We start from the raw sequence: 20,000 nt of genomic DNA on the forward strand, positions 1-20,000 counted from the left end.
TCTCTCTCTCTCTCTCTCTCCTCTCTCTCTCTCTCTCTCTCTCTCTCTCTCTCTCTCTCTCTCTCTCTCTCTCTCCCCCCCCTCTCTCTCTTTCTCTCTTCCTCTCTCTCTCTCTCTCTCTCTCTCTCTCTCTCTCTCTCTCTCTCTCTCTCTCTCTCTCTCTCTCTCTCTCTCTCTCTCTCTCTCTCTCTCTCTCTCTCTCTCTCTCTTCTAATCGATAACTACGACGAACGGTTTTAATAGAAAACACGATAAAAGTAGAATAAAAAAAAAAAAGGAAAGGAAAAAAAACAGAACAAAACAAAACAAAAAAAAAGAAAAAATACGACGATACAAAAATATTCCAACGAGTACAATGCTCTGAAATCCGAACACCCCCAACCCTCTTGTCCGTTTCTCCCATAGAAACCCGGATAAAGTAGTCCTTCCTTTTTTTTTTCTTTTTTTTTTTTCTCTCTCTCTCTCTACCAACCCACCCATCATCATCATCATCATCATCATTACTGCTAACCACCATAACCATCTCCCTATTCAAAATATTGCCGTTAATGTATTTTTCCATTTTTTTTTATTTTTATTTTTTTTTTTTTTTTTTTTTTTTTTTTGTTTATTTTTCTAATCGATAACTTCTACGAAGGGCTTTAATTAAAAACTGAATAAAAAGAAAAACACAAAATAAAAGGAGAACAACAACAATAATAATAATAATAATAATAATAATAATAATAATAATAATAATAATAATAATAATAAAATAAAAAAAAATAAAAATAAAAAAAAAATAAAGTAGGAAATAAAAAGAATAACGAGGCAAATATCCGAACGTAGAGAGTAGGAATGTTCTTAACTCTCGTTCAAAAAAAAAAAAAAAAACCCTCGAAAGTCATCGCGCACCCTCGTGAACGTGAAAGGAACGTTCCTGACATTTCGGTCACGTGATATTTCTCAATGTAGTAGGAAAAAAGAAGAATAAGAAACAAGGGAGAAGGGAACGCGTTGATCAAACTTCGGAATGATGGAGGAGAATGAAGAGGAGGAAGAGGTGAAGGAGGAGGAGGAAGAGGTGAAGGAAGAAGGAGGAGAAGGAGGATGTGAAGGATGTCCTCCAGAGTGGTTACGATGTCTACAGTTTGAAATGATGAAAAAAGTATTAGTATTTTAACAGTAGTAGTAGTGGTGGGTGGTAATAGTAGTAGTAGAAAGGATGTAGTACTGTCGTTCTATTCCCTTATTCCCTTTTTCCGGAAAGATAACGAAAGAAAAGGAAAGCTTTTCTTTCTTCAAATCCCTTTTCTATGGGGGATTCGAGAACTTACTTCAGAAGGTTCACCGATATCGTTACAAGGAAAATAATAACTGTCGCAAAACCTTATCGTTCAACGAGAGAACGAATCTCCTCGCCCCCTGCCGTCGCCTCCGACCTCCGCCCCCCTCCCACGTCCACCCTACTACTACCAAACTTTGTCGCATCAACTTTGGACGGCCCTAAGCTACTCTGGGAACGTTGCATAAATGAGCGACTGAGACTCTCTCGTAAAAAAGAAAAAAAAAAAAAAAAAAAAAAAAAAAAAAAGAAGTTAACCAATGGATCTTCTCGTTTCTTATATTCAACAATGAGAAACTTAAAAAAATAAAAAAAATAAAAATAATAAAAAAAAAAAAAAGGATTCGAATTTTATCATATATCAAGGAATAATTATTTTTCGAACGTACCATATCTACGAACTCTGATGCATTAATATATATATAAATATACATTTTATCTTTTCCTTTTTTTATATAAAAATTTTTTCATTGAGAAAAAAAAGAGAGAGAGAGAGAGAGAGAGAGAGAGAGAGGAAATTTCTCTACTGTTATAATTTAAATTGTTAAGGAAAAAATAAATAAATAAAAAAGTAATTTGTATAAAGAGAAAACAAAAATATAAAAGAAAAGAATAAAGATTATATGAATTTTATCGATTTGTCGCGTTAAAAATGAGATTGAAATTTTCAATGTTTCCTTGATATAAATAAAAAATCAAATCAAATCAAATAAAAATGACATAACAAAAAGAAAGAAAGAAAGAAGCTAGCTAATGGATCTTCTCGATTCTGACGTTCAACAATGAAAACTAAAGACTTAATCTAGAAATATACATATATATTTACTTGTACCATTTATTGAATTCTTGCAAATATTAATTCGAATTTTAACGAATATAAGTTTCAATATTTTCTTGATCTTTATTTGAAAAAAATTTTATATTTAATAATATAATTCATATAAATAATATAATTTTATCTTGGTTTGTCTTATAGAGACGAGTTCGAAATTTTCAATGTTATACCGAGACGAATAAAAAAAAAAAAAAAAAAAAAAAAAAAGAAAAAAAAAGAAAAAAAAAAAAGAAAGAAAGAAAGAAAAAGGAAAAAGAAAAAAAGAAAAGAACAAAATGCACTTAAGTGAAATGTAAAGTTATACGACATGATAGATCATCACGTCGACTTGAGTTGGAGTTCTGTTAAATGCCTTAGACCGAAGAGACAGAAAGAGAGAGGGAGAGAGAGAGAGACAGAGACAGAGACAGAGAGAGAGAGAGAGAGAGAGAAAGAGAGGGAAATAGAGTAAGAGAAAGTGAAAGAGTGAGAGAAAGAGAATCGTGTTGAATGACGATAAAAGGGGACGGTTCGTCTTAACAAACGATCGGACCCCTGGATTGTTGTGGATTTAGACCGTCGACGACCGTAATTCGATCGGTCGTGTTTACACGTTCGGATTATGTAACTCGAGCGATAGCATCGATGAATCTTTGCCGGTTTAAATTCGCTCTGAAAAGCAATGTAATTTGGATGCATCGAAAGAGAGAGATAGGGAAACGCAAAAAAGAAAAGGAAAAAGATAAAGAAAGAGAAAGTGCATCCAATTAGGATCTGATTACTTTGTTGATCTTCCAACTTGATAAATCTCTTTGAAGTTTTACGTTCATCCAAAAAAAAAAAAAAAAGAAAAAAAAAAAAAATATCGAATAAAAAAGAAATGGAACGAAACAAAAAATGATCCGGTTATGTGTAACAATGTAAAAAAAAAAAAATATATATATATATATATATATAATTAATTATATTTCATTTACATTTGGAATTAATAGAAAGATCAAAGTACAATTAAAGATCATCGAACGAATATTTAAATCTAAAACGATGGATTGTATTTTGTACGATTAAAAAAAAAAGAAAAGAAAAGAAAAGAAAAGAAAAAAAAAAAGAAAGAGAAAAAAAAATCAAACATTTCTAATTAATATTCGATTCGATATAAATATTTTCGTTTCATCGACGTAAATATCTTATCCTCGAAGATATTTCGTTCACTATGTTCGTTGATTTCTGGTCAGATTCCAGAACTGTTTATGCGTCTTTACGACGTAAAGTTTTCGAAGCATTGCCAAGAGTGTATTGGTAAAGTATGTCGTTAGAAAAAGACGAGAAAGAGTATAATATTGATAGTCTTGGTGAGAATGAGGATGAGGGTGAGACTGAAAGAGGGAGAGAATGTGTGTATGAGAAAGAGAGAGAGAGAGAGAGAGAGAGAGAGAGAGGATTTTATTCGTTCATGCTTCTTTTCGTTTATGCTCACGAATAAACTTGGCCTTCTTTTGACTGGACTAATTCTAATCTAACAACGATATCGATGATGTAACAAAGTCTTATGTACGTTTATACATAACACTCTTTACTTATTTTTATTTCATTTGATAATACAAAGTGAAACAATAGTACGAATTTTATCGGTGATCTATACTTTTTAAATTATTAATTAATCATCTCTACAACTTTAATTGATAACTTTTATAAGATTATAAATGAGTTAAATAAATATTTATTATGTGTATACGTGTATGTTTGGATATTTAATAATTTTTATATTACTTGCAATAACTTTTGCGATAACAATTTCATTTGAACGAAAGTGATTATTTAATGTAAATATTTGACACGAGTATAAAAAAAAAGAACATGAAAGAAAATAAATGTCAGAATAAACGATTTCGTTTTATACGTTATTTTGCAAAGATAATAATAAAAAAAAAAAAAAAAAAAATATTCATACATATATATGTATACAGATATTTGTATATGCGCGTAAAGAAAAAGATATTTCAAATGATGATTTTACTGTTCGATCGACCTTCGACTAGCAGTAGAGTAGTTTGTTTTCTCTTCTCATGGTAACTACCACAGGAGTGCGGGAGTAATGTTATCAGTAACAGATTTGCCCAAGGCAAATATATACATACATACATACATACATATATACATATATATATATATATATATATATATATATATATATATATATATATATATATGTAGATGGATACATTTGTATTCAATCGATTTGAAAACTATGAACGAAGACGACGACGTATAGAATCAATATTTTTTTGTTTCCTTTTTGCTTTTTTTTTTTTTTTGAGGGTAGGCGGAGGGGGCGGCGTTATAATGTGGACTGTACAAAAGAATAACATTTAAATATTATATTGCAGTAAACATATCATGGATATATATATATATAGCTGAAGTTTGAATAAAGAAAACATATTTGAATATTATTATTTTGTAATATTAAACAAAGTATGTAAAAATTTCTAAGTGAGAGTATTATATAAAGGAATTAATATTCTTTTATATATATATATATATATATATATATATATATATAAATTAAAAATTGAAAAAAAGGGAAAAAAAGGAAAACATTCATTTCAAAAATAATACTATTCGATTACAAAAAAGAAAAAAAAGAAAAATAAAACAGAAATAATCGAAATATTTTTACGCCTTAACGAATGGAATATCGAGAAAAGGCAAAGCAAAGCAAAAAAAAAAAAAAGAAAGAAAGAAAGAACGAAAAGAAGGAAGAAAAAAAAAAGTACGAAAAGAAAACAAAATAACTCGTTATATCGATGTGCCTACTACGACTTAAACTCGTTTATGATCGCTAATACATAAATCGTTTTAAAACGATAATAGCCGATTAGAGCATATGTATGCTTAGAATGAAAACGAGAAACAGGTGTAGATGGTATAACAACGCTTCGTAGCGTTACACTTTTATATTATATACATATATATATATATATATATATATATATGAATATATGTATATCTCTTTCTCTCTCTTGTTCATGGCTGATATTTTTGCTTGGCAAAGAGAGATATAAAGATAAAGAGAGAAAGAGAGAAAGAGAAAGGGAGAAAGAGAAAGAGGAAGGAAGGTGTGGGTGGGGAGAGAGAAAAAAAGAAATATAAAAAAAGAGAAAAAGGAAAAAGAAAAGAAAGAAAGAGATAATCTCGTGTGCCACGGCTTATAGCAAATAACGTGAGCGGCCACGTGTACGCCGGCACGAACGAAACAGCAGATAAGTGGACACCCAAACAAATACTTACAATCGTCAATGGTTTTTAACGGACTGCTGCTGTTAAATCGATGATTGCTTTCGAACGAAGAATACACCGTTTAAATTAAATCTTTCAATACGATACCTTTCTCTTTCTCTCTCTCTCTCTTTCTCTCATCAAAAATTCAAATAAATATTTACACCGACAACGATATTCCTTATGTAAATATTATCAACGTAATGTCGTTCGTAATAATGTCGAGAATGAAATTGTTAGAAACGATTAATTAATTAAATAATAAATTTGATAGACGCTCGAAAAAAAAAAAAAGAAAAGAAAGAAATGAAAGTTAGAAAATTAGAAAATTAAATTGAAAAAAAAAAAAAAGAAAAAAGAAAAAGAAAAAATAACAAAAAAGATAATTCCTTACCAATGAAAGAACATACTGTAAAAAGTGTTACATCGAAGTATCGTTTTTTTTTATTTTTGTTTCCGCCCCCCCCCCATATATATATATATATATATCTAAATACAAAAGATCAACTTGATATAATTGAAATAATTTCGATCTATCAAACTTATCGACGATTTTCATAATTAAAAAAAAAAAAAAAAAAAAAAAAAGGAAGAAAAAAGAAAAAGAAAAAGAAAGAAAGGAAGGAAGGAAAAAAAATAAAAGGAATATAAAGGAATATATGCAAGAATAAGAAAAGAAAAGGAAAAAAAAAAAAAAAAAAAGAACAGGAAACAAACGGTCTAACAGTACGTATGATAGGATAAGGTGGTGGTTATGGGATTTGGAGAGAGTGTGTAGGGGTATTGTGTTCTTCCGAAGGAATGTGGGATTTGGATTAATTATAAAAGAAAAATTATTTACTTGTTAGAATAAAACGATGTATCTTCGAAGCAACGGGGATCGGCCTACCTCGTTAATATCGATCCCTTTTTCCCTCGGAGAAAAGCGTGGGTGACGTTGACTGGATAATAGAGACTACGGTGTGCCGTTAAATCGGATGAAGAAAATACGTAACGTGATTGACCAAGAGAAGGCAGTAGTACGAGTCTTGCATTGGTCGAACCTCTCGAGACACAGATAGAGATAGATAGATAGATAGATAGATAGATAGACAGATAGATAGACAGACAGATAAATAGATAGACAGATAGAGATAAAGAAAGAAAGAGAGAGAGAGAGAGAGAGAGAGAGAGAGAAAAAAAGAGAGAGAGAAAGAAAGAGATAGATAAATAGATAGAATAAGATAGAGATAGATAGATAGACTGTTATAAATCTAGACGATTGGACGATAATCTTTTAGCTTAGCAAATGGACATTATTAGAAACATACGGACGGCAAAACTGTAACAATGTATCACTTAATTAATAATTCGTTCGTTCGTTCGTTCGTTCGTTCTTAATTTTGTATATTTCGTCACAAATTATACACTCACGTGGTCACGTAATAATTAAAATTGTTAACGTTATAATATTTATGTCCTTCAAAAATCACCAACGGTCCAAGATATCACAGTTAAATATGAATGATCTTCCAGATCTCTTCTCTTTTATTTTCTTTTGTTCCTTTCCTTTCTTTTTGTTTTTTTTTTTTTTTTTATTTTTTTTTTCTTTCTTTCTTTCTAAGGATAAAATCAAAACAAACACACGTATGTCGTTTTAACTCTCGTTTGATAAAAGAAAGTATCGTTGGAAGCACACGACGAACGTATATGCGTATATATATATATATATATAAATATATATATATATATACACACACACACAGAGAGAGAGACACACACACACACAGAGACACACTAGACACTTTTTTTTTACTTGCGCCTATGTTCGTTTCTTTTCTTTCCTTCTCTTCTTATCAAAAGTGCGTATTAACTATTGACTAACACAAATAGGATTTGATTCTAAAACGAATTAATTAATAATCGTACGTTATAAGTGACTCTTTATAATAATTCCACTTTCTCTTGAGAAACACTTGATCCTCTTAATTTTCTATTTTATTTTCTCCTTCCTCTTCTTCCTCTTCTTCTTCTTCCTCTTCTTCTTATGGCTATAATTTTATATAGCACCCCCTGCGTGACGTAAAGTTAGAATAATATTTTTTCTCTTGACACTCGAGAAAAAGGTGGGAAATAGAAGAACAGAAAGAAAGAAAGAAAATAAATAAATAAAAAGAAAATTAAAAAAGAAAAAAAAAAAAAAAGAAAAGAAAAAAGGATAATAATATTCTTCTTCGACGGAGAAATATATAGGAATAAAAAAAGAAAAGAGGAGCAGATAAAGAAATCAAGCAAGCAAGCAAGCAAGCAAGCTAGTAAGTAAGTAAGTTAGCTAAATAAGTAAGAAAAATTAATATAAGAAATTAATAAGAGAAAAATTTGGAACGAATAGAAGGAAGATAAGAAAGCTATGAGAAAGATATAGAGAGAGAGAGAGAGAGAGAGAGAGAGAGTAAGAGAGAGAAAGAGTAAGAGAGAGAAAGAGTAAGAGAGAGAAAGAGAAAGAGAGAGAGAGAAAGAGAAACGAATGATGGTACGAATTGTAAACGCACCCCGAATATATCACGAAAGAAATAGATGCGACGCGCGCAAAGGGCCACGCACGACTGACCTGCCTCGGGGAAGTTCGGGGCTAGCGCTTGCGCGTCGGCCAACTTCGCGTCGAGCCGCCGATGCCGCCCGAGGACGGTACTATGGAGGAAAGTAGTGGGGAGGGTAAAGAGAGAACGAGTATTGGTAGTGGGAGAGAGGGAGTGGGGAAGGGGAGGGGGTAGCCGGCCAAACACCCTTCTGAGCATTCTCTGATATAGTGATTACAAAGAGAGACAGAGAAAGAGAGAGAGAGAGAGAGAGAGAGAGAGAGAGAGAGAATCGCAAAAAAGATTATTTTTCTTTTTTTCTTTTTTTTTTTTTTCTGCATTTTCTAATACGATATTTTCATCGACATTTTTCATTCTTAACATTATTTCTCTTTTTTTTTCTCTCTTTTTTTTTTCTTTCTTTCTTTTCTCTTGACATTATCACATTCTTAATTATTGAAATGATATTAATTCGTATCGTAGAGAAATCGATATACATCATTCATCGAGTTAAATTTCTTTTCTTCTTTCTGTTCTTCTTTCTTTTTTTCTTTTTTTCTTTTTTTTTTTTTTTTTCTTTTTATTCCTTTAAAAATCTGATCATGCATAACTTATTAAAAATCGATCGAACTAACGTTATCTAAATTTAATCGAAAGTATGATGACATTATACACGTCGAGTCGTAAGAATCGTCGATTAGAAATGAAAGTTTAACGAAAAGGTTCAACCATTTTCTTTTTTTTTCTTTTTTTTTTTTTTTTTCTTTTTGTTTGTTTTTCTTTTTTTTCTTCTTTTGCTCTTTAATTCGAAATCTTTGCGTCTCGCATTAACAGACATTAATATGATAAAATATGAAATTTATATCGAGCTTATTAACGATCGATCAATATTTCTCTAGAAACACGTTTTAGATTTTTATTAGAACGTTCTCAATGAGGAAAGTATAAACTTATTTTTTTTTTCACTTATTTATTTGTTTTTCTACTTTTTTTTTTTTTTTTTTTTTTTTAATAATATTTATCCTTGGAAAAAGGAGAAAGGCATATGAAGGAAATCATTACTTATTTTATTTCGTAATGATCGTTCGGATCGACAAATGTGTATACCAACAACTCTATAACGTTCTTGAAATTCCTCTACGTATGTAAGTCCACGTATAAGAGAGAGAGATAAGAAAAACAAGAGCGTTTACGATAAAAAAGAAAAAAAAAAAAAAAAAAAAAAAAAGATAGAAAGAGTAAAAGTATCTTTCGATTATTTTACTGCCGATAGAATCTCGATCGATTATTCGATATATTCGAAAGAAACGATATACTCCAAAACAAAAAAAAAAAAAAAAAAAAAAAAATAGAAAAATCGCATCGAACGATAGTGAAAATGACAAGGAAGCTATCGTCAAGCGAACGAGAACGTGTACGTCATTCATCTAAAAATAAATGAGAGTCTTCTCTCTCTCTCTCTCTCTCTCTCTCTCTCTCTCTCTCTCTCTCTCTCTCTCTCTCTCATTCTGTTATCGCACCTATAGACGAGCGATACGATTCTCGATTCGAAGCCCACATTCCTGCTGAATTAGACGTTGATAAAAATATCATAAAGAGAGTATGGTATGGTATGCGGTGCACCTGATATGACGATCGTTAAGATATTTGCAGAAGAACGAACGAACGAACGAACGAACTTGTAGTCCCACTAATAATACCGTGATATTTAGTATACATTTTTCATCTTACGATAAATCTAAAAGACGAAAGAAAGAAAAAGGAAGAGAGAGAGAGAGAGAGAGAGAGAGAGAGAGAGAGAAAAAAAAAGAAAAGAAGAGAACAATTTTTTCTTTTTTTATCTACGAGGTGTGATAATACATTTCCAAATAATTTTATATATGTATCAGATTCTATATGGTTTCTAGAAGATCATCTTTCTATATATGTGGGATAACAGTAGGTTATCTATGTATTAGAAACGCATACAAATACATATATATATATATATATATATATATATATATATATATATACTGATATGTGTATATGTACATGTATATGTTTCAAAGAACATTCAGAGAAACATTCAGTTCCTACAATGCACCGAATCCGCTCTTTTTCCAATTCTAGTAGAATAAGAATGAAGATTTGAATATCGTTCTCTCTTTTTTCCTTCTTTTGGTTATCATACACTGTGCATCTAGAATACAGAAACGTGGAAGATACGATTGAAAGAATCTTTGAACTATCGACGAGTAGCAAAAGTGCTATCGGATATGTTACGAGTTCTTTTTGTCGAATATGTTGCGATCTAAAAGTCGACGTTTTTGTAAGAATGTAGAATAAAAATTCGCTTAAAAAAAAAATGAATAAATAAATAAATAAATAAGTAAGTAAGTAAGTAAGTAAGTAAGTAAAAAAAAAAAAAATGAGATTCGTATTATAAAATAATAAATATTAATATTACAATCGATCTTCAAATGATCCACCTGACGAAATATTCTATATTCTCGTGTATTAATTAGAATTTATTATTACATATATTTATTATTAATTTATTACTTGATCATTATTTTCATTGATTTATTAATTAAATTAGACAATTAATATTAAACTCGTAATCTCTTATGTAAAAAGAGAGAGAGAGAGAGAAAGAGAGAAAGGGAGAGGGAGAGAGAGAGAGAGAGAAAGAAATTCACATTTAAAATAGAAAATAAAACAGAAACGAGATAGATTTGCACGAGATAAAATTAATCTTATTCCATTTAATTCCCGCGTAAGGAGAAATCCGTATGTAGAATTGTGGTAGATTAATTAAAGTTGATTAGACACGTGACACCGTGCGTAGGATCGCTTTACTTTTTAAAGCAATTGTCGGCACCTTTGAACGTCGGTTTGTTTGTTTCCTTTTTTTTTCTTTTTTTTTCTTTCTTCTTTTTTTTTTTTTTTTTTTTTTTTTTCTTTTTTAATCCCAACGTGCAGAACGTTTATTCCCTCTTGGTTATTTACTTGAATAAAATTGAAAAGGGAGAAAGAGAAAATAACAAATTTATTCTAACGGAGTTAGAATTTCATGAATGCTAACACCAAAAAAATTTATGATAAATAAATAAGTTACATGGCAACGTTAAGAATGTGTTAATTATAAAAAAAAAAAAAAAATATATATATATATATATATATATATATATATATATATATATACATATAAAAATAACTGCATTGATTGAAAATATTTCGTTTCTTTAATCATCAGAAATTGTTCGACAAGTCTCGAAAAAAGAAAAAAAATGAAAAAGAAAGGAAAAAAAAAAAAAAGAAGGAAAGAAAATAAAAAACAAACAAATCGTAAATATACTCGATAAAACTTTGATGAGTACATAGAACGCGAATGGGCGCTTCACCATTCGCAAGGATCGATTGTGTTCGCAAAAAAAAAAAAAAGAAATAGAAAAAACAAAAAAGAAACAGAAAACGAGAGAGAGAGAGAGAGAGAGAGAGAGAGAGAGAGAGAGAGAGAGAGAGAAGAGAAAAAAAACACTTCGCTTGGGATCTATCGACCTGTTTGCATCGTCGCCTATAGTCGCGACGATTTTACGATCTCTCGTTTATGGCACTACGACGAATCTAAGCGATGCAAGAACAGTTATTGCTCTACGGGTTTGAATCTGTTATCTGTATCGAATCGTTTTATGGAAAGAGGTCAATGAGGATTCTTATGAAATCTTATGGAATCGTGATGAGAAAGAAATCAATGATTATTTTATCTTATATGAGAAAAGGAAAGAAAAAACAAAAAAAAAAAAAAAAGGAGAAAAATCCAACGTGGAAAATTGTACGAACGAAAAGACATTTGAAGTTGATATTAAAAAATTCTATTATTCCTATATATTTTTTTTTCCCCCTTTTCATTTCGAACGATAATTGCACTGCCAATATATTCGTGTATATATATATATATATATATATTTTTTTTTTTTTATATATACATATTTTTTCGTTCTTTTTCTTTTCTCCTTACTTTTCTTCTTCTGACAAATAATAAAGAAAAAAATATTTTTAATTATAAAATTACGAAAGAGATATTACATATACATATACGTACATATATATGTACGTAAAAATGATAAAAAAAAAAAAAAAAATGATAAAAATGATAAAAAAAAAAAAAAAAGAAAAAAAAAGAGAGAGAGCAAAAATAGAGAAAAAAAGTAAAAAAGAAATTGTTAAGAGATACATAATATTTTATCGTATTACTTAAGTTTAATTAAGCCATTGATAAAAAGCTTTTCTATATCTTTAAGTGATAACGATTATTTATCAACATTTAGAACGATCGAACGTAAACCGTAATGTACGTTTTAAAAGTAACGTTAAAAAGGCAGAGAAAACTTTAAAGGGGAAAGATAGAAGGGGTTAGATAAAGAGAATGTGAGGGAGGAGACGGTAACCGGACAGGTACTTTGGTGTTCCTAAAATAACTCCTTTGTAACGGAACACGAGTAGTTTCGCTCTTCGTTTTGCTTCCCGTTTTGCTATCCTCTTACCATTATAAGGGTCCAACATAGAGGCTACGCGTTATTGCTTATAATTAGGTTAGACATTATGAATTTCCTTGTCCACGTTGAGGAATAGCTAGCATAGTAAAGTGTTCACTACTTATGACGACAAGGACAAGAATGATGATGATGATGATGATGATGATGATGATAATAATGATGATGATAATAATGAAGATAATGATAATGAAGATGACAATGATCATGATAATAAATATTCTAATCGATCTTTCATCCTGTAGTTTTTCATTGAAAATCCAAAATATGAATATATATCAAAAATTGTATTACTTTTTGATCGATCGAATTTCAATTATACCAATTATATCAATTATACCAACGGTATAAAATATAATATAATATATATATATATATATATATATATATATATATATATATATGTATATACATAAAAGTAAAAAAATAAATAAATAAACGTTGACGCGTGTATAATTTAAGAACAAAAAGGGAAATTGAATTAATTAAAAGCTTTTTATAACTTTATTAATCTACATCCTTTTTATATACGTCGCTATGATGCCTTTAACTCGCGTGCGTTATATAATTACAAGAAAAAAAAAAAAAAAAAAAAAAAAAAAAAAAGAAAAGAAAAGAAAAAGAAAAAGGAAAAAAAGGAAGAAAGAAAAAAGAGAAAAAGAAATTACATAAATAAAATAAATGTCGATTCGTGCATAACTTAAGAACCAAACGGATTTTTAATCGATAAAACGAATTCTTTTATAATTTTATTCAACCACTTTTTATATTTTTTTACTTTTTATATTCGATATTTTTTTTTTTTTTTTTTTTTTTTTTATTATTTTTTAAATCGCTCGCTCGTTCGCTCTCACATAAATGCGCACACGCGCATACACACACACACACACACACAGAGAGAGAGAAAATATGTACGCTTTATATTCCAGCTCACGTAAGCATAGTCATCGATCGTGACCTACCATGAGATAAACGTGATTGACAGGAGGATAATCCCGAAAAGGCTTTAACGCTATACTAAAAAGCAGTTAGGCGTTCTATGCCGTAGAACCCATCAGCACGTATTACATCAGAATTTTAACGTTTAGACGAATATATTTAAATGCTGGATCTTACAGGATCAAGAAATAAGAATTTTGGACATTTTAAGATGTCCATTTAAAAAAAAAAAGAAAAAAAAAAAAAAGAAAATAATCCATTGGTACGATGAAATATAAAATCGTAAAAAGTTTGATCTTTAAGATAAAAGTCACATAATGGATGAATGACACTGGATCCATTAATGACGTGAATCTGACGATACCTCTTAGATACTATTACTTGTTCGTACATTCGAACGGAACAAAAAAAGAAGATTTTCTATTTCTCATGATCCTCAATCGGTAAGGGAATACGATCGACAAACAGAACTGAACGACGAGTAGTAACGCCTCTGTAGCGAACTAGAGAAGTGGCTCGTAGTCGAGATTAACGAAACAATAGGATAGAATGAGAGATAGAGATAAAGGGAGAGAGGAGAGAGAGAGAGAGAGAGAGAGAGAGAGAGACATTGAGACATTGAGACAAACATAGAGAGATCGTTAGACTAAAAGATCGAGAGAGAGAGAGAGAGAGAGAGAGAGAGAGAGAGAGAGAGAAAGAGATCACTAAGCTACTACTACTAGTAGTCCCCAGATACGTACTCAACGAGCAGCAACAACGACGATGACGACGAGCCATTCCAAACGCATCGACGAACAAAAGGGAGAAACCAGAGAATGAGTATGAGAGATAGAAAGAGAGAGAGAGAGAGAGAGAGAGAGAGAGAGAGAGAGAGAGAAAGAGATAGACAGATAAAGAGATAGAGAGATAGAAAGATAGAGAAAGAGAGAGAGAGAGAGAGAGATGCAACGTGATGCAGGTGAATCTCTCTCTCTCTCTCTCTATCTCTCCTTTATTTTTATCTTCGTATGCCACTTTCGAAGCATGTACGAGAGAAGTCTCGATGAACTAGACAAGGAAAATAAAGAAAAAGAGAGAGAGAGAGAGAGAGAGAGACGGGGGTGATGGGTAAAGGGTAAGGTGTAAGGGGTAAGGGAGTAAGGGTTAGAAGGGGAGGAGGAGACAAACGCATTCCGTTATTGATTCTTCTACCGGCAGTGATTTCGAAGAGGCTTCGCAAAGGCCATTTGCTTGTGAAGTTGAAGAGAAAAGTGTGAGAAGATAGAGGGTAAAAGGGCTGGTAGTAGAGAAAGAGAAAGAGAGAGAGAGAGAGAGGGGGGAGGAGGGCTCCAGGGTGAAGGACGAAGGAAGGAATGACGTTTCCTTATCGGATTTTAATGACAGTAAATCGATAAAATATCGTGAGGATGATCCATTCTCTTTCTTTTTATTTTTTCTTTTGTATTTATTTGTCCTTCACTTTTCTTTTCTTTTCTTTTCTTTTGTTCTTCTTTGAAAGCAAAAAAAAGAAAAAGAAAAAGGAAAAGAAAGAAAGAAAAAAAGGGGGAATGACGTATAGAAGGATCAATGATATTTATAAATCTTATTTATTCGATCTTGATATAAAAAATTGTGATCAACGAAAATGATGAAAAGTATACGGACAGGTATATGTGTATAGGTATATATATATATACATATGTATATATGTATATATATATATATATATATATATATATATATATATACATATAGAAAATATCTGGTGTGAGATTATTATTTTTTCTTTCTCTCTCTCTCTCTCTCTCTCTCTCACTCTCTCTCACTTCCTTTCATCGGACGTACAGAAAAGTATGTCACACTACGTTAAAGCGTCTTAATGAGAACGGAAATGTATATCTAAATTCATAAAAAAAAAAAAAGAAAAAAAAGAAAAGAGAAAAAAGAAAAAAAAAACCAAGAAAAACAAAATAAAAAGAAATATTACAAATGTCACGTTAATAAGATTAAGCGTGTACCGTGTATTTCTATCTCTTTTTTTTTTTCTTTTTTTTTTTTTTTTTTCATTTTCTTTCATTTTCTTTCTAAAAACACAAAATGGACGATAATGAAATAGAAAAAGGAAAGATTGAACATATGTGTTCGGTACGAGAAACATTAAACACGGGTGTCTCATTAAAATCCCATCTTGGCACTACCAAGAAATAATAATAAAACGTGTGTTGCGACAGAAAGAGAGAGAAAAAGAAAAAGAGAGAGAGAGAGAGAGAGAGAGAGAGTGAGAGAGAGAGAGAGAGAGAGAGAGAGAGAGAGTGAGAGTGAGTGAGTGAAAGAGAAAGAAAGAGAGAGATAGACTAAAAGAGAGAAAGAGAGAAAAGCTTTTTACGGCGAGTTCGGACATCTTTGCCAGGCAATGCTCACTCACGCGTCAAATTATCCTAGCTAAACCCACGTCAAACTGAAAATTAATCTCGACAGTTATGACAGTGGGAGAGAGAAAGAGAAAGAGCGAGAGAGAGAGAGAGAGAGAGAGAGAGAGAGAGAGAGAGAGAAATTCCGGGCCAGTCACCTTTCCAGGTTCACTGCAGCCGTCGATGAAATATTCAACGTTCGATCGACTAGGAATGACTAGGAATAGGTACTCTCATTAAATTATTGTTCTAAACTAATTAGCGCGTGAACTTTAAAAATACATAATATTAATTGTTATTATAATACATATATATATATATATAGCTTCGAATAAAAGACATTTTGTTGCAACGTTGAATTAGTCGGATAATCTCTTAAAAGAATAATAATAAAAAAGAAAAAAAAAAAGGGGGGGGGAAGAAAAAAGAAAATAAAAAAAATAAAGAAACGGAGAAGATCTACATTAATCAATGTTACAGATACCATTATTATTCTCGATCGCTATAATTTATTATACTTTATACATGATGACGATAACGATGACGATGACGATGACGTTGATGATTAATTTTTTCTCTTTTTTCTTTTTATAGAATTTGTCAGAATTGTATGGTAACAATATTAAAACACAAATTCATTGGCGTACTGTAATTACTGAAAGTTCAGTAAAATCGAAAAGGAATAGATTCGCAAATTGGAACAAGGAAGGAATCTTGTTCTCTCTCTCTCTCTCTCTTTCTCCCCCTCCCTCCCTCCCACCCTCCCTCTCTCCTTCCTCCCTTCTCTCTTTCTCTCTCACTTTACTCTTAATTGCGCGTCTCCGTTCGTACAGACGGGAAATCTGGAAATAACGACAGGAATCTCCGACGTCGTCTTCGTCGACGGCAAGAAGGAGGAGGAGGAGGAGGAGGAGGAGGAGGAGGAAAAATAAGAAGAGGAAGTAACAAGACTACGAGAGAGAGAGAGAGAGAGAGAGACGTCGAAAAATAATTCAATTATACGGGATACACTCGATTAGATTAGATGTCAGAATATATAAATCCGTGGTGTTCGACTATTTTCGTATAGAAACTATGATTAAAAAAATAATTCAGATCATTCGATTAACTCATGTGTACATTCAATCTGAACGTATATGTACCGTAATGCACAATGCGACTTTTAATTATTTTTCGAATTAATGGATAAAAAAAAATATATATATATATATATATATATATATATATACATATGTACATATAAAAATAAATAAAATAAATAAATAAATAAATAAATGAAATACAAATTTCTATTTATTCAAAACAATTGGAATACTTCAGGATCGTATTGTATACATAAAATACGATTCAAACAGATATTTATTACATACACACACACACACACACACACACACATATACACATACATATATACATATACTAGGCAGTATCGAATTATTTTCATGTTATCCAAATTAAAATAAATTCGTATAATTACGAAAATCCACATAAAATGAACGAACATACATACATACATACATACATACATACATACATACATACATACATACATATATAAATACTATATGCATACAAATATATTTATACGTTCGTGAACGTATAATGAAACGATAGAGGGATATGAATCAAATTGACCATTAGATTAGGTATTCGCGAACGATTAAGTTTAACGTTCAATATTAACTATGTTATATTCGATCTTAATAAAGGCGTTTCGACGAAAAAAAAAAAAAAAAAAAAGAAGAAGAAAAAAGAAAAAGAAAATTCGAGGAAGAACTAGAGCAGGATAACTTGGACAAACTTCGTGTGTTTCTAACGTTGTGTGACTTAGTATCCGGTGATTTTCAATTTGTAAATGCTTTCATTAGGAATGCCGACGTCTTAGCTTAGCTGCCCCTGCCTACCATCATTTATGCCAGCCACCTGCTGTTATTATGCGCGCGTGCGCTCTCTCTTTCGCGCGCACGAGCGCACTTTCTCTCTCTCTCTCTCTCTCTCTCTCTCTCTCTCTCTCTCTCTCTCTCTCTCTCTCTCTCTCTCTCTCTCTCTCTCTCTATCCTCTCGAACTCTCACTTATAGAGGTAAGAAGAGAAGTGAAGAGAAACGAAGAGAGAAACGTCGACGCGATATTTCCAAGCGTTATTCGGCTTGGCCCGCTGTTTATTATCGTCCTGGCATACCGTGGCTAACGATCCCTAACGCTCGACGTGCGTTACTCCATGAGATGTGGCGGATGCTATGGCATTCCTTACGCACCACCCTATGTCTAGTCTACTTCTCTCTCTCTCTCTCTCTCTCTCTCTTTCTTTCTCTTTCTCACTCTCTCAAAGACAGACACATACACTCTCTCACTCTTTCTTTTACACACTTCATCTTCTCCCTCTTCCAATTTGTACGATCCAGAAACGAAGCAGAGCTCGAACGAGTTAACGAGTCCAGACTCTAAAGATCGATTCGAGACTTTATTATTATTATTACTATTATTATTATTATTATTATTATTATTATTATTATTATTATTATTATGTTATTATTAAAATTATTATTATTAAAATTATTATGTTAACGAGTCCAGACTTCAAAGATCGATTCGAGACTTTATTATTACTATTATTATTATTATTATTATTATTATTATGTTATTATTGAAATTATTATTATTAAAATTATTATTTTAACGAGTCCAGACTTCAAAGATCGATTCGAAAATTTTATTATTATTATTATTATTATTATAATTATTATTATTATTGTAATTATTGTTATTATTATTATTACTAAAATTTTCTCGCCATTACGGGCCTTTTTAATCTTCTTTTTTTTTCCTCTTTTCTCTCCTTTTATCTTTTTCAATTTTCTTTTCCTTTCATTTTATATATATCTTTTTTTTTTTTTTTTTCTTTTTTTTTTCATTTATTTACTTTTATTTTCGCCCATCATGGAACAAACACGGTCCCTTCATAGTATATATCCCCTATACGTCCCTCCCGCTCTTCACTCCGTGTAACAGTATGGAACATAAAAGTTATGATGAAGCACTGGGTGCTTTAAAAACAAAAAAAAATGATAATAATAATAATAATAATAATAATAATAAAAACAGAAAAGAAAAGGTAGAAGAATGTTCATAACGATATACTGGACAATATTTGAAAATTTACTCGAACATAAGGAGAATAAAATCCTACGGAGGTGTTCCATGGGGTGGGGGGAGCTTTAAAAAAGTGGGAGAAAGTGAGAGAGAGTGAGAGTGAGAGAGAGAGAGAGAGAGAAAAGAAGGGTAGAAGGGAGGGAGGGTGGGTAGTTTTTAGTAGGAGATGTAAGGCAAATGCGCGTACTAAATTTTCATGAGAACCGACAAAAAAATAATATTCGAAGTATGTAAAAGGAGGAAAAACAAAAGAAAAGAAGAGAAAAAGATTGAAAAAGAAGAACAAAAAACGAAAAAAATAAAAAAAGAAATTATATATAGGATAACATTATATTTAACACATATAAGTATCACAAAAGATTTTGTTTCTCATGTTCCAACATAAATGTTAATTGTTTATTGACTCTACCATATATATATATATATATATATATATATAGAAAATGACGATATGATAAAAATAAATTCGTCGAATAATTTCTCTATGACTAATGTAATATAAGTGAATGTTGGCTAGCGATGTCGATCGATATCCCATAAATAATGGATATATCTAACGTGGACGAAGCCATATATCTTATGTATAAATATATTTATAAGCAGTTATAACTTCCGAAAGGATATTCCCTCTCTCTCTCTCTCTCTCTCTCTCTCTCTCTCTCTCTCTCTCTCTCTCTCACTCTCTTCTTTTTCTTTTTTCAGGAATATCCATCGTGAATTTTAATAAGATGCGGATTGGCGTGTCATTAAGATCGTCCATGCCTAAAACCTAAAGGGAAAAAAAAAGGATCTCCCCTCCCCTTCCCTCCCCCACCTTTCTCTCTCTCTCTTACACACACACACACACACACACATACGTACGTACGTACGTACATACGTAAAATTTTCTTCCTCATTTCTTTTTTCATTTACTTTATTTTTTAATCGATGAAAAATAAAGCGAAACGCTTTACGATATGATAAAAATCCTTTAAAAAATTTTTTAATAAACATTATTTAGACGA

General features: G+C 31.0%; 1 protein-coding gene across 7 annotated transcripts in view; it reads right to left on the minus strand.

Annotated features, from left to right (window-relative positions):
• LOC124429643 (stress-activated protein kinase JNK) overlaps positions 1–20,000 on the minus strand; it is a 183,454-nt gene that overhangs the window by 115,979 nt on the left and 47,475 nt on the right. Inside the window, exons 1-4 of one of the 7 annotated variants that reach the window (XM_046975196.1) lie at positions 7,949–8,071; positions 7,213–7,469; positions 6,831–7,016; positions 6,307–6,738 (exon numbers count right to left, since the gene is read on the minus strand). The exons of 3 other annotated variants lie outside the window; for them this stretch is intronic. The gene's annotated coding sequence lies outside the window, so the exon portion shown is untranslated. Of the gene's footprint in view, positions 1–6,258; positions 7,017–7,212; positions 7,470–7,948; positions 8,072–20,000 lie in introns of those variants that run through there. 3 more of the 7 variants (XM_046975194.1, XM_046975199.1, XM_046975195.1) reach the window with 3 other exon arrangements.

The sequence above is a fragment of the Vespa crabro genome, chromosome 15 (assembly GCF_910589235.1).
Source record: "Vespa crabro chromosome 15, iyVesCrab1.2, whole genome shotgun sequence".
Classification (NCBI taxonomy): domain Eukaryota; kingdom Metazoa; phylum Arthropoda; class Insecta; order Hymenoptera; family Vespidae; genus Vespa; species Vespa crabro.